The following is a 14,351-nucleotide window of genomic DNA, read 5'->3' as shown; positions in this document are numbered from 1 at the left end:
GTTGACATTCTCTGTCCCTGTCCTGTATCTGAGCATCAGTTTAAGCTGAAAGAGGCAGAACTAGGTTGCTTGTGACCTATCTGGTGTTCCAATTTCCAAATTAAATGAAAGGAGGATACATTTCAATAGCAAAACAGAGGCATCCCTAGACAACCAAATGACACATGGGAAAGATCAAACTTGCAGCGAGATGCACACTTGACAATTGCTACGCCCTGGGAGTGGGGCAGCCGGGAAGTGCCTCCTGTTTTCTCACCACTTGGGCTTCAGCTAAAGGAAGAAATGGACAAATCTCTCTTCCTCCAGCCATCTGTCACCTGATCTTTCTCCAATTCTGTATGCATTTCTCCTACCATAACTTGTGTCTAACCAGACAGTTTCTCAGGGTGTGGAAAATACAAATTTCTGGTTCTCCTGGTCAAGTTCAGAGTCATCTGAAGGAATTTAGTGTGTGCTTACTGCATACAGGGCTCCAATGCCCACTTCCACCGGACACAGCCCAATCCCGGCTTCCTTCACCCAATATCATCTACCCATTTGTGGGACATCCTGATATTCTATTTTAACCTTGGAGCCTAGAGTTAAAGTTCAGAAGTCTCTCAGAAGAGGAGTTAAGTATTAAATAGGACAGTCAAGGTCAGGAAGAAGACCACATTTGATGACAAAGTTCATTGATATAAACTTGAAGGGAAGATGAAGTCTGTGTAACTCATTTTCCAGCCTGTGAGACCCAGCTGTCTGCCAGACCCTGAAAGAGGAATTAGTTCAAACATTCTGTGGCCCAGGGCAAAATGAGGTTGTAGTAGGTTGAAGAGCCACCCCACTAAAAATATGCTGAAGTCCCAAATCGCAGCACCTGTGAAGGTGGTCTTATTTGGAAATTGACCTACTTAAGTTAAGGATCTTAATTATGAGGTTGTTCTGGATTGGGGGAAGGCCCCAAATCCAAGGATGGGCATCCTCATAGAGGAAGGAGAGAGAAACCGGAGACAGAGAGACATAAAGAAGGGGCAGAGGTTAGATTTGCAGGGTCACCGGTCAAGGAACTCCAGGTGCCTCCAGAGGCTGGGAGAGGCAGGAAGAGGAAGTGGGTAGCACTGGCACTTTGACTGAATTTCTGTTGTTTCAAGCCATCAGCTTGTAAGAATTTGCTATGGCAGCCCTAGGACACGAATAGATGTGTCATCCAAGCTAACTGTGGCAGGAAGGCGGACAAGAGGGAGGTTCAAGTAATATGCACTTTGGGAGAGCAACTTCGGAGCCCCCTGCTAGAGGTAAGTCATCAGAAAGCCACACTCTTAAGGGACAGGCTTGTCACCTCAGGAAGAACCAGCTAGTCGCAAAAGAGTTAAAACAATTGATGCAACTGCAGATGAGGAAAGCAACATGATCCACAAGTCGTATCCACAACACCGCGGAAGAAGAGGGAGAAGGGAAGGAAGGGCCCAGGATATCTTGAGAGTCATGGGAGATAGAGGGGGAATCACGCACTCACCAGGTGTTTCTCAGGCAGCTGCTCTTGCCCAGTCTTGAGGACTTTCAGGTGGAATAATCCTAGAAAAAAATAGCCTTTCCTTATTAGAACTCAAAACCTAAGCTGGCCACAGTGGCACGCGCCTGTAAGCCTAGGGGATCTGGAGGCTGAGGCAGGAGGATTGCGAATTCAAAACCAGCCTCAGTAAAAGCGATGCTCTAAGCAACTCAATGAGACCGTCTCTAAATAAAATACAAAATAGAGCTGGGGATGTGGCTCAGTGGTTGAGTGACCCTGAGTTCAATTCCTGGTACCCTGAGGAGGGAGAGGGGAAGTGCTGAGGAGTGATCTTGGCCAAATTATATTGTTATATTGCATATTGTGTGAATGTACAAATATGTAACAACAAATCCCATGTTTGATCAGCTTTTTCTATGCTCTAACTAAAAGACTGACCAGAACAATTTTGGAAGAGGAAAATTTTATTTGAGGACTCACAGTTTCAAAGGTGTGAATCCATAGTCAGTAGGCTCCATTCCTCGGGGCTCAGGGTGAGGCAAAACATCATGGCAGAAGAGTGAGGTGAAGGGAAGCAGCTCACATGATGATCAGGAAGCAGAGAGAGACTCCACTCACCAGATACCAAATACATACCCCAAAGGTGCACACCCCAGGGACCCACCTCCTCCAGCCACAACCTACCCACCTTTAGTTACCACTCAGTTAATCCCTATCAGGGGATTAATTCACTGATTAAGACTCTTATAACCCGATCATTTCTCCTCTAAACCTTCTTGCATTGCCTCACACATGAGCTTTTGGGGGACACCTCACATCCAAGACTTAACATCCCATCAGTACAAACAACTAGAATGACCAATTAAAAAAAAAAAAAAGTGGGAAAAAAATCTAGTTAAGAAAATGTGAATCTATTCACTTGATTCATGGTATTTAGAGTCAGGGAAGATACTAGAATGCCATCTGTTGTTAACCAGATTCCTTCAGTTCTCAAAGAGGGTTTCTTACACGTCCATTCTTTGCCATAGTCTCTTCTCAGCATTTGAGATACAACAGAGAAGACGAGGAGCAAAGTCTTTATTCTCCAAAGAGCATGCTTTGGGGAAGGCGGGTTGTATACAGTGGTCAGAAGAACAGTGAAGAAAAGTGACAGAGAGGGAGGATCATCCAGGCTACTTGGTTGTAATAAGGTCCTTGTGAGGAGCTCATGGTTGTGCTGAGCTGGGAGCATGTGCAGGGAAGGGTTGATACAGAGTCCTGTGTTGTCCGAACCTTGCCTATCCAGAGCAAGGCCTGGCCTTTGACCACCTCCTGGGAAATGGGCACTGAGCCCTTGGAATCTTCCACCTGGTGAGAGTATCTCTGTATCCCTGGGAATAGTAGGCCAATAGTGTGAATTGTGGAGGGCGGAGGTCTTGGTCTGAAGGAACTAGAAACTGAATAACTAAAGGCAGTCACATGGGGGCTGCAGGCCTACGCAACCAACCCTCAGTAAAAACTCTGACCCCAACACATGGGTGAGCTGACCTGGCTGACACTGAGTCACATGTGTCAGCCCACATTGTCACTGGGAGAACCAGGTGCTGACTCTGAACAAAGGAAAACTTGTCCCTGACACCTTCCAACTCTGTCCTACATGCCTTTTACCATTATGATTTTAATCTGCACCCTTTTGCTGTGATAAAGCCATAACCATGAGTGTAATACCTTGTCCAAGTCCTTCTAGCAAATCATTAAATCTGATGGTGGACTCGGTGACGTGTGGCACAGGGAGAAACTGAAGGAAGAACGTTCCAGGCAAAGAGAATAACTGATGCAAACACTGGAGGAGAGGGGCTGGGGTTGTGGCTCAGTGGTAGAGCACTTGCCTAGCATGTGTGAGGCACTGGGTTCGATCCTCAGCACCACATATAAATAAATGAATAAAATAAAGATCCACCAACAACTAAAAAATAATAATAAAAAAAAAAAACTGGAGGAGAAAATGCAAATAAGATTTAGACAAAGAATCACCAAGGGATCTGCCCAAGCTCACACAACCATGTGGAGGAAGAAAGCACCAGAGGGTAGGCCTGCTGAGTCCCACCCAAGGGTTCTCCTGCAGCAGCCTGGAATGGTGGATACACACACTTAGGAGTCCCACAGGCATGGTCTCACATCCTGGCTCTGCTCTCATTTGCCCTGAGACCCTGGGGAATCTGAACCTCAGCTGAAAAGATTTGATGCATACTTCCTGGCCTAGTGAAAAGCAACTGACATAACAAATGAAAAATCCCCAGGGCGCAAATGGGCTCTTGGTTTGCATTTCCTCCAAATGCAGACGCTGAGACAAAGATTGGGATGGAAGTGGTTTATTTAGCAGGTGATCCCAGGAAGCATTTTGAGAGGGTAGAGACACCACCCAAGGAAGGTGAGAAGCAAAGACAGTGTGATAATGAGCATGTCCAATGCTGTGGACAACCGGGGCATCCCACGGGGATCCTCTGACAGGCTGTGTAGAACAGCCTCAGAAGGGGACTTTCCGTGAGAAAAAAATTGCTCCTTTATAGTGAACCCCTGGCTTCTCCCAACTGTCTTTCAGAAAACCAAGCACAAGCCATGGGGCAGAGAATTCCCTCCGCATGGAAACCATCTGCAGGGATATATGTGAATCAAAAGCAACAACTCCAACAGATGTGTGACAGATGTTTTACATCTCCTTGCCCCTCTATCCTGGAGCATTCCTCCCCAAACCTCTCAAGAGAACAGAAGTAATGAATAGGAGGTTAGAAATATTGATAGAAACTTCTCATTTCTTCACCACCAAGCACCATGCCTGGCAGGACAGCCAAGGAGTGCAGGATTAGCCCTTCAGATGAGAGCGAGGACCTCTTTAAGCTCAGCATTTCTTCCCAGCCTTGCAGCTGCTGATCCTGTCCTTTTAGTTACTTCCAAAGACCCACAGCTCCCTCTGTGGACTCCAGCTTGTTCCTGGGGATCAAACTCCCTGCGGGGAGACAGCATGCAAAGTTGCCAGGATGGAGCGGAGGGATATGTCGGGATGGAGGGAAGACGATGCTGGAAGGAGCCAGCAGCAGTCCGAGTGAGCCCCCAAGGTCAGCCCACCAGCTGCATCAGCTCCAAGCAGTGGCTCCCACCCGAGGTGCGCACGGAGGTCAGAGAAGGTGATGCCAAGTGGTGAAGGCTCAGGCCCCAGCAGCTCCCCGCAGGGCAGCTCTATAAACTGAGAGGATGTATTCATGCAAAGAAGGCACTTCTGGGCCACAGAGGGCCTCTCAGCCAGAGTGAAATAAGCGAAGGGGCCATTAGAGAAGGCAGGGAAGGAAAGGTGGGAATCAGCAAGCTCGGACCACACATGCAATTCTGGAGTAAACAAAGGGACAGCTGAAATATTATTGGGAGGAAATCACATGGGAATCCAGTCCCCAGGGTCCCACTCCAGAGCTGTCAATCACTCTTGACCATGGAAGCCCCTTTCGCTCTCGGTTTCCCTGTCTGTCCTTTAGAACTACATGTTCTTCGTTCCCAGACAGCAGGATTCTCAAGCCACATTCAAGTCCTCCTAGGAAGACAGAGGAGTGAATTAAACGGGAGGCAGAGGCTGGCAGAAACTGGAATGTGCTCCATGTCAAACCTCATGGTCAGCAGTGACCATGGCTGAATCCTCTTTGTCAATTGGACCGATTTGCAGCCCCTCCAACAATGTGTGGGCTCTCCCTCTCCCCACGTCCTTGCTTCCTGTATTCTGGATTGTTGCCATTCTGACTGGAGTCGGATGGAATCTCAGTGTGGTTTTAATTTACATTTCTCTAATTGCTAGAGATGTGAAATACTTTTTCACATATTTGTTGATGTTTCTCCTTTTGAGAAGGGTCTGTTCACTTCCTTTGCCCATTCATTAACTGGGTTATTTATTTCTTTGGTGCCCGAGTGTTTTTGCTGATATGTGGAAGCTAAACCACAATAAAGAGGGGAAGGGGAAGAAGAAAAGCTCAGTAGATTAGACAAAGGAGACCCAAGGGAAGGGAGGGAGGTGAGAATAGGAAAGACAGTAGAATAATCTAGCAAATTTTTCCTATGTGCACATATGAAAATACCTCAGTGAACCCCACTGTCATGCCCACCCACAAGAATGGAGTCCTAATTAGAATAAGATATAGTCCGTGCTTGCATAATTTTATCAAAATGTGTTCTACCACCATGTATAACTAAGAAGAACTAATTTAAAAAGAGGAAAAAGAGAAAGGAAATCAGACCAAGATCTCATCTAGGCACACAAGCCTGAGGAAGTTCAAATTATAATCAGACCACTTTGGGAAGGTTGAGGATATGAACTTGGCTCTTACCAGAGAACTCTAGTACCTGCCATTAAAGGTCAAGATTTCTTTGACAGCTTCAGCCCCCTTAGAATGCATTTGTTGATATGGAATCTAAAAAGCGGACCCCTGCATGCTCAGAAATTGAATTTGTCAAAGTAAAGGCTTATGTTCATACCCACTAAATTATCCTAGGGGCCTGGTGTGGTGGGGCACACCTGTAATCCCAGCAGTTCAGGAGGCTGAGGCAGGAGGATCTGGAGTTCAGAGCCAGCCTCAGCAACAGCGAGGCCCTAAGCAATTCAGCGGGACCCTTTCTCTAAATAAAATACAAAATAGGGCTGGGGATGTGGCTCAGTGGTCAAGTGCCCCTGGGTTCAATCCCTGATCCCCAAAACCAAAATTATCTGAGGGGCCTTAATCAATAAAACCCATTGCTACTGAAGTTACTTTAATGCCTACAGGTGACAGAATTGTTCAAATATTCCTCCAGAAGGAGGCAAAAATGATGTGGCACCCCTTAGTACCTTGATGGACTGATGGAAAGGAATTCTCCTTCCTTTTTTTTCCTTTCATTTTTTCTTTTTTTGCATTTTATATTTGGTTTCATTTTTTATTGTAGTAAGTGGACAGTTGGGTGGCATTGAACACAGTCACGATGTCATGCAGCTACTACCATCCACCCCCTGGACTCGCCTCACCCCAGACAGAAACCCTGCACCCATTAAACAAAAAAACAGGAAACCCTGCACCCCCTTTCCCTCTCTCCCTCCTCATCCCTGGGAACCTCTGTTCTACTTTCCCAATCGACCAAGCCTAGGCTCCTCAAATAAGTGGGACTGCTTAGTAATTGTCCTTTTATGGTTTATTCTGCTCAGCCTTACATTCTCTGGGTTCACCCACGTTTTGGTGTGTATCAGCCTTTCACTTCTGTTTATAGTTGAAAAAATATGCCGTGGTGGTGTATAAACTACATTTTGCTATTTATCCATCTGTCTATGGATACTTGGGTCGCTCCCACCTCTTGGTTATTCTGAACAACACTGTTCATGAACATGGATGTAGAAGTAATCTGTTTAAATCCCTGTTTTCAATTCTTTGGGATATATACTCAGGTGTGAATTGCTGGATAATTCTATGTTCAGGTTTTTTTTTTTTTTTTTTTTTTTTTTTTTAATACTAGGGATTGAACCCAGGGGAGCTTAACCACTGAACCACATCCCCAGCCTCCCACTTTTTTTAAATTTTTTTTTTTTTTTTTTTTTTTTTGAAACAGGTCACTAAGCTGCTGAGGCTGGCTTTGAACTCGTAATCCTCCTGCCTCAGCCTCCAGAGCCTCTGGGATTGCAGGCGTGCGCCAGCCACCGGGCCTGGCTTCAGCTTTTTGAGGAACTGCCTGCCAGGTTGTTTTCCATTGGTGCTTCGCCCTTTTACATTCCCACTAGCCAGGCTCAACAGTTCCAATTTCTCCACTTCCTTGACAACATTTGATATTTTCAGTCTTTCTCATCATGACCAGGATGTGGGTATGAATGGTATCTCACTGTCATTGGAGTTTGCCTTTTCCTGATGACTAATGAATGATATTGAGCATTTTTTCTCATGTGCTTATTGGCCCTTTGGAGAAATGTCCATTTAAGTTCTTTGCCCATTTTTTAATTGAATTATCTTTTTGTTATTGTTGAGTTGTAAGAGATCTTTATATATTGTGGCTATTAATTCCTTATCAGTTATATGGTTTGCAAATACTTCCCCCCTCCTATGGGTTGTGTTTCTATTCTCTTAATAGTTTTAACGCACCAAAGTTTTTAATTTTGATCAAGTCCAATTTATCGACTTTTCTTTGGGTGCCTGTGTTTTGGGTGTAATATCAAAGAATCCTTGCCAAATCCAATGTCTTGAAGAGTTCCCCCCATTTCCTTCCAAAAGTTTTATGGTTTCAGCTCTTCCATTGATGTAGAAGGTTTTCCTCCTTTAATTTTAACTATTTTTTAAAACTGTCACAGCTCTGAGGTTAAGGAAGCAAGAGTTACATTCATAACCCTTAAGAAGACACTGAAATTATAGAGGGAAGTTTTGAAAGAGAAAGAGACAGAAATAAAATCAGAAGTGTCCAGACTCTGCCAGAACAACTGGCTTGATTCAGAGCTATTTTAAAACGAAAGGAGAACAGAGTACCAGAAAACAGGTCAAGGAGACGGAGGGGCAGAGGAACAGGCGAGAAAATGCCTGCAACTAGAATCCGTCACGGGCAATTATTAAAGACAAGATTTCTTAAATGAAAGACAATCCACAATAGAATTCTGCAGACCCTCCCACACACACACCCTCGTGATACACAAAGGTCAACTTTGTGAAAACCTTAAAGATAAGGATTGGATTTCTACTGAATTCCCAGGGAACAAAAAAGGAAAGGCTTACGGGCATGAGAATATTCGTGACCTCTGTCAGGTGTCAGGTGTCAGGTGTGCGGACAGAGGACGGCTGGCGGGACCCTTCTGCATCAGCCTAGCCTAGCTTATGCTTTGGTCCTCTGGAATGACAAATGGAGCCCTGTTCACCGTTGGCTGATCTGAAATATTTTGTCAACAATGCCCACAGCTGCAAGATTATTAAGGAACAATGAAACCCGTGGAGGGGGGGAGGGGGAGGGGGAGGGGGAGGCGGAGGCCCAGGGCAGAAGAAAGGAATCTAAAGAGGTCTGAGGGCGGAAGTTAATCTGAAGGTTAATAAAAGCCCATATTGATTGTTCCAGGGAATAATCCATCAGCAAGTTAAGCAACTTATTGCCAGAACTTCGAAGAGCAGAAGAATTTCTAAAAGGCTTTGGGATGCCGTGGAGACGGGGCAGCCCTCTTCCCGCACGCACAGGCTGGGGACGTGTGTGCGAGCAGACCATCCGCTCCCGCACTTGGGGACCAGAGAGCACCCCAGCAGCTCCAATTCCAGGGAAGGCCCTGCCCCTGCCCCCGTTTGTACCTGTCCTTCCATGTCCACCTCCTTCCCAGGAGAATCACCTGCGGGAGTCGCCACTGCCCCCCGGCCCCCAGCACTTTCCAGCCTGGTCTCAGTGTGGTTCACCGGGCGTTCTCCTCCTGGTGGGTTTTAATACTAGGTAATTTATACAAAAATCTTGGTGAAATAACAAGGCCAAACGTGATGGGGTATTGGGATCCCTGGGCATGGGTGAGCTGCGGGTCAGAAAGCGAAGGTGGACCTGCCCACATGGACCTGGCAGGGGCCCTGGCTTGTAGGACATCAAAGAGGTCTTGCATCAAGTGACAGATGGACATGGGGGTTCGCGGTAAGAGAGGGAGGGCTGTAGGGCCGCACAGAGTCAAGGTCAAGACGAGGGGTGCCACAGGCAAACTCAGGGAGACGCGGGAGGGGGGAGAGGATGAAAGGCCCAGAGGCCAGATCTCCGTCTCCCCCTGGCTCAGGCTGAGTTGGGTCAGGAACAACACAGCAAGCTGGAATGGCTCGTTCCTTCCTCCTGGACCCGCCTGGAGCTGGCAGAACTCTGCTGCACCTGCAGCTCTGCAGCTCAGGTTCCCGCTGAGCACCGCCAGCTAGGAAGTATTCATCTCTGACCATGGCGGTAAGGTCATCTTCTATGCCCAGAGAGCCCGGATGAGTCTCTGCAATGTACCCATTCACTCAGCGGATGCTTCCCCAGACCCTCCTGGACACTGGCCACCCCGTGAAACATCATCAGGTGCACACCTGTAATCCCCGCAGCTCGGGAGGCTGAGGCAGGAGGACTGCGAGTTCAAAGCCAGCCTCAGCACAAGCGAGGACCTAAGCAACTCAGTGAGATCCTGCCTCTAAATAAAATGCAAAATAGGGCTGGGGATGTGGCTCAGTGGTCAAGTGCCCCTGAGTTCAATCCCAGGTATCCCCTAAAAAAATCTTCATGAGAAAGTTTTGAAGAACTGGAGGACTAGAATGGAATGGGAAAGGTATGATTCAATCTTAAACTCCAAAAACATTATGGATTCTAAATATTGAAATAATTCAATCAACTAGTCATTAAAAATTATTTACTGAACTGGGCACAGTGGTGCACACTTGTAATCCCAGGCAGGAAGATCGCTAGTTCAAAGCCAGCCTCAGCAACTTAGCGAGGCCCTAAGCAACTCAGTAAGACCCTGTCTCTAAATAAAATATGAAAAAGGAGGGGGTTGCTCAGTGGTTAAACCCCTCTGGTTTCAAACCCTGTTACCAAAAAAAAAAAAAAAATTATTTATTGAACATGGAGCCCATTCAAAGCTGGGCCCACTGTGCAGAAGGAAGGAAGCAGGAAAGTTTCTTGCCCTCAGAACTTGCATTAAACTAATGAATAAATTAATAATAATAGCAATAACAAAAACTTCAAAGCTTTCAGGCACTGAGTTGTCTATGAAACATCCTTTATCCTACCGCATCTTATTATTCCTCGTTTACTGGTAAAGAAATTGAAGCACAAAGAATTTAAGTATCTATCGCCCCCCGAAAGTGCTTTTTGGTTGGTGATTAATTTTTCTAACACTTGGAGACCTTTTGGACTTCTTTCTTCTTGAATGTTTCTCCACTGGACCTGACCGATATCACCTCCAGGGAAAATCCCTAAGACATGAAAGGTTAGATATAGAATATTGGATAATAGTCACATACTTCCTCTCGGGCTGCTGATAATAAAAGAACAATTTTTTTTTAAATTAAAATTCTTGCCAAGGTCACACAACTTGTAAGTGACAGAGCCAGGCCTCAGCCCTCCGCTGGTCCAATCCACAGCCTGTACTCTTGACCATGACATTTGCTAAATTAATCACATAAAGTCAGTTTGCCGCAGCCAGAAACCTGAGCTCGCTCCAATTAACCAGGATAGAATTAAAGGCGCTGATTTCATTCTCTCCACCTGGCTCCTGAATCGCATTGCGACGTCATGAGATAACATTTTTAAATTATTAACTGGTGCCTCTTTTTACTTTTTTTTTTTTTAAATCAAGGTGAAATCTGCATGACATCAGATAAAAACGTTCAAGTACAACTCACTGGCCTTTAATACCTGCACAAAGTCGCGCCACCATCCCCGCTGTCTCGTCTCAAGAATGTAAATGCTGCCTTTTTCAACCCTGGATTTTCCTTCCACTCTGCCTGTTGTGCCACAAGGAGAGAAGGCAGAGCAGAAACCGAGAGAGAAAAATGAGTCGTTCCTTAGATTTTCATTCCAAAGCCCGAGCCCCAGCACACTGGAGGGTTTTCTCATAAAAGAAGAGAAATTGAACTGGGCGTGGTGGCCCACGCCTGTACTCCCAGCGGCTCCGGAGGCTGAGGCAGGAGGATCGCAGGTTCAAAGCCAGCCTCAGCAACTTAATGAGGCCCTAAGCAACTCAGTGAGACCCTTTCACTAATAAAATAGAAAAAGGGGCTGGGGATGTGGCTCAGTGGTTAAGTGCCTGTGGGTTCAATTCCTGGTACCAAGAAAGAAAAAAAAAAAAAAAAAAAGTGAGAGATTGAGGAGATGCTGGGTGGATGGATGGAAGATGTCCCACCATGGAGACCATTCCTAGATGGGGCAGCCAGAGAGCTGCTGGGACATGAGGGATGAGAAGGAACAAGCTTGGTGAACCCCATGGACTGGATCACCCACAAGGAGGATCTACCCAGAGTTCAAGCCCCGTGGGGTCAGCTTCTGGGAGCCTCAAGGATGCCCAGCCAGTGCCCGAGGAAACTGAGGGTGCTGTGTTGGTCAGCCTTCCTTCTAAAAAGTACCACCCCATGTTTAAAACTTCATCAGAGCATCATCTACACACAGGGACACACAGACTGCAAGTGTCCTGCTCAATGAATATCCACAAACCCAGCATCCCCCCATGTGGACCAGAGCAAGGAAGAGAATCCCCAGAAGCCGCATTGGGCCTCCTTCTACCCAGGATTCCTCCCACCACCACCAAGAGTAGCCTCTCTCTTGATCGCTCACAGCAAAAATGAGCCGGGCTCATTTTGTCTGTAACGAAAATGGAACCGCCAGATTGAACCCTGTATCTGACTTCACTCAACATTGTGTTCGTGAGATTCATGTGCAGCAAGAACTGCTTTGTTTTCACTGCTGTATAGTATTCCACAGAGTGAATCTGCACAGTATATTCAACCATTGCCCTGGTGGGCCCCTGGGAAGTTTCCAGTCCCAAGCCATTAGGAATAGCACTGCCATGTACATACGTTCTGCATGTCTTGGGTCGACATGTGGATGTGATTCACTGGATTACGTACCTGCGAGGGGGACTGTTGGCTGAGTGCATTGGCCCCTTCAGCTTAGCAGATACTGCCTGAGAATTCTCTAGAGCCATGTGCTAACATTCACGTGGCAATTTAAAGGGGCCCAAAATGGCCAAGGCAAAGCGAGGGAAGGAAAAAGGAAGGAGGATGAGGAAGCCAGAGGGCTTAAACCTACTCCGCAGACCTGTGAAAAAGCTGCGGTAGCTAAGACGGCGTGGGGCGGACCAGGGAGGGCAGGCACAGGCTCAGGAGTCTTCAAAGAGAACAATACAAGCGACAGACTGCAGATTCTCCTCCCTGTGGGAAATGAAAATGTCTGCAGTGTTCGGAGACCCTTGAACGGCGCCTTCAGGCTTGAGATGGGAAGTGGGGCCACACCCAGGGCTAGGTCGATTCTTTGCTGCCTGTGGCACCAGCTGAGGAGGTGACCGATTTTAAAGACGTATCTATTGAGCTTTGACAAGAGCAGGCACCTGTGCAAGTCAGTCCCCCTCTACTGATGGACTCTTCCCATGAGAAGATGCTTTTCTTTAAACTCCCATGAAGGTTTCCTGTGGTTCTAGAGAAAAGACTGACAGTTTAAGCAACCAGAAGCCCCTGAGGGGTGGGGCTGGGACCTTGGACTCATGATAAATATTTTGTCAAAAAATATATTTGACTCAATGCTGGACACAGTGGAGCACACCTGTAATCCCAGCCGCTCAGGAGGCTGAGGAAGGAGGATCGAGAGTTCAAAGCCAGCCTCAGCAAAAGTGAGGCGCTAAGCCACTCAGTGAAACCCTGTCTCTAAATAAAATATAAAGTAGGGCTAGGGATGTGGCTCAGTGGCCAAGTGCCCCTGAGTTCAATCCCTGGAACCCGTCCCCCCCAAAAAAAATATATATGTAATTGACTTAAAACTTAATTTGCTGAGCAGAGACCAAGTCTGTTCCTGGCTGTCATTCAGGACCCACTCTGTGCATCCCACATGCTACAGCTTGAATGTGGAACGTCCTCAGAGGCCCTTGGGTTGCAGGCTTGGCCCCCAACACGGCCTATATCAGGATGTGGTGGACTCTTGGAGAAGTGGGGCCTTTGGGTCACTGGAGGTGTGCCCTGGGAGGGGACTGCGGAACCCTAGCCCCTTCCTCACTCCTTCTCACTCCCCAGTCATGCATCCAGAAGTTTCTTTCTAACACATCCTTCCACCAAGATGTGCCTCCTCACCACAGGCCAAAGCAGCAGGGCCGAACAATCATGGAAACTCTGAGCCAAAATAAACCCTTTTTCTTCATGAGTCGATTATCTCAGGTATTGGTGATGCTGGTGGAGAGCTAATATCCTACCTAATGCCCCCCGAACGTTAGACCTGAGAGCCCGTTAGCAGAGGAGGTGAAATAATGACCTCCAAATTAAAAAGAGCACAGGCCACGCTCCTCAAAAAAGAAAACTGCCTTCTAGAAACTGCTAAAAAACATCGACGGACACAGCACTGTGTGCAGGAAGGTTCTGCTGTCCCTGCAAAGCACCCTGCAAACGGCTCTCAGCGGTTAAATCCGGGACCCTGCCACTCAGCAGCTTGGATTGGGATCTTAGCTCCCCGCAGTCAAGCTGGGAGACCCTAGGTCACCTGCCCGGACCCAGGTCCTCGTCCAAACACAGCGCCATCACATCTGCTTCCCTGAGTTGTTCTTGTTGGTTTCATAATTTATTGAGGGGAAAGTCACATCACATAAAATTCACCACTTTGAAGAAACAGGCAGTGGCGTCTGGTCCCCTCAGGGCCTTATGCAACCACCCCCACCCCCATCCAGTCCCCAGAGACAGGGAGTCCGTTGAGAGCGAATAAGTTCACATGTGAGATTTGTCAGCAACACAGGGGCGCTTAGTAAATATGAGCTGTGATCATTATCGTGACTTCAAAAAGTCACCCTTGGCCCCGCGTGGCAGGCTTCCCCTTTACGCAGCAGGCAGGCAGGTGACTGGGCTCGGAGAGGAGGCGGGGCCGGCATCCCAGGGACAGGCCTGCAGTTCAGAATCAGAGGTGTCGGGGACATTGGGAGCCTCAGGCTACAGACCTGGAGAGGACCCTGGCCAGCAACCATCAACCCCACAAGGAACTTCACTCAGCAGAACAGAGTAGCCTCTGGCCACAGAGCCTCCGGCCTTTGCCTAAGGTTCAGCTTTACTTCTGTTTCTCCCCTCGGTTTACTCTGAACAGTTTCCTTATGTTTTTGATGAATTTAGAACTCAATTAGTTTGGTGTGGGGGATGGTACTGGGGATTGAACTCAGGGGCTCTCT

This window comes from Sciurus vulgaris, assembly GCF_902686455.1.
Source record: "Sciurus vulgaris genome assembly, chromosome: 18".
Classification (NCBI taxonomy): Eukaryota; Metazoa; Chordata; class Mammalia; order Rodentia; family Sciuridae; genus Sciurus; species Sciurus vulgaris.
This window is presented reverse-complemented; position numbering follows the sequence as displayed.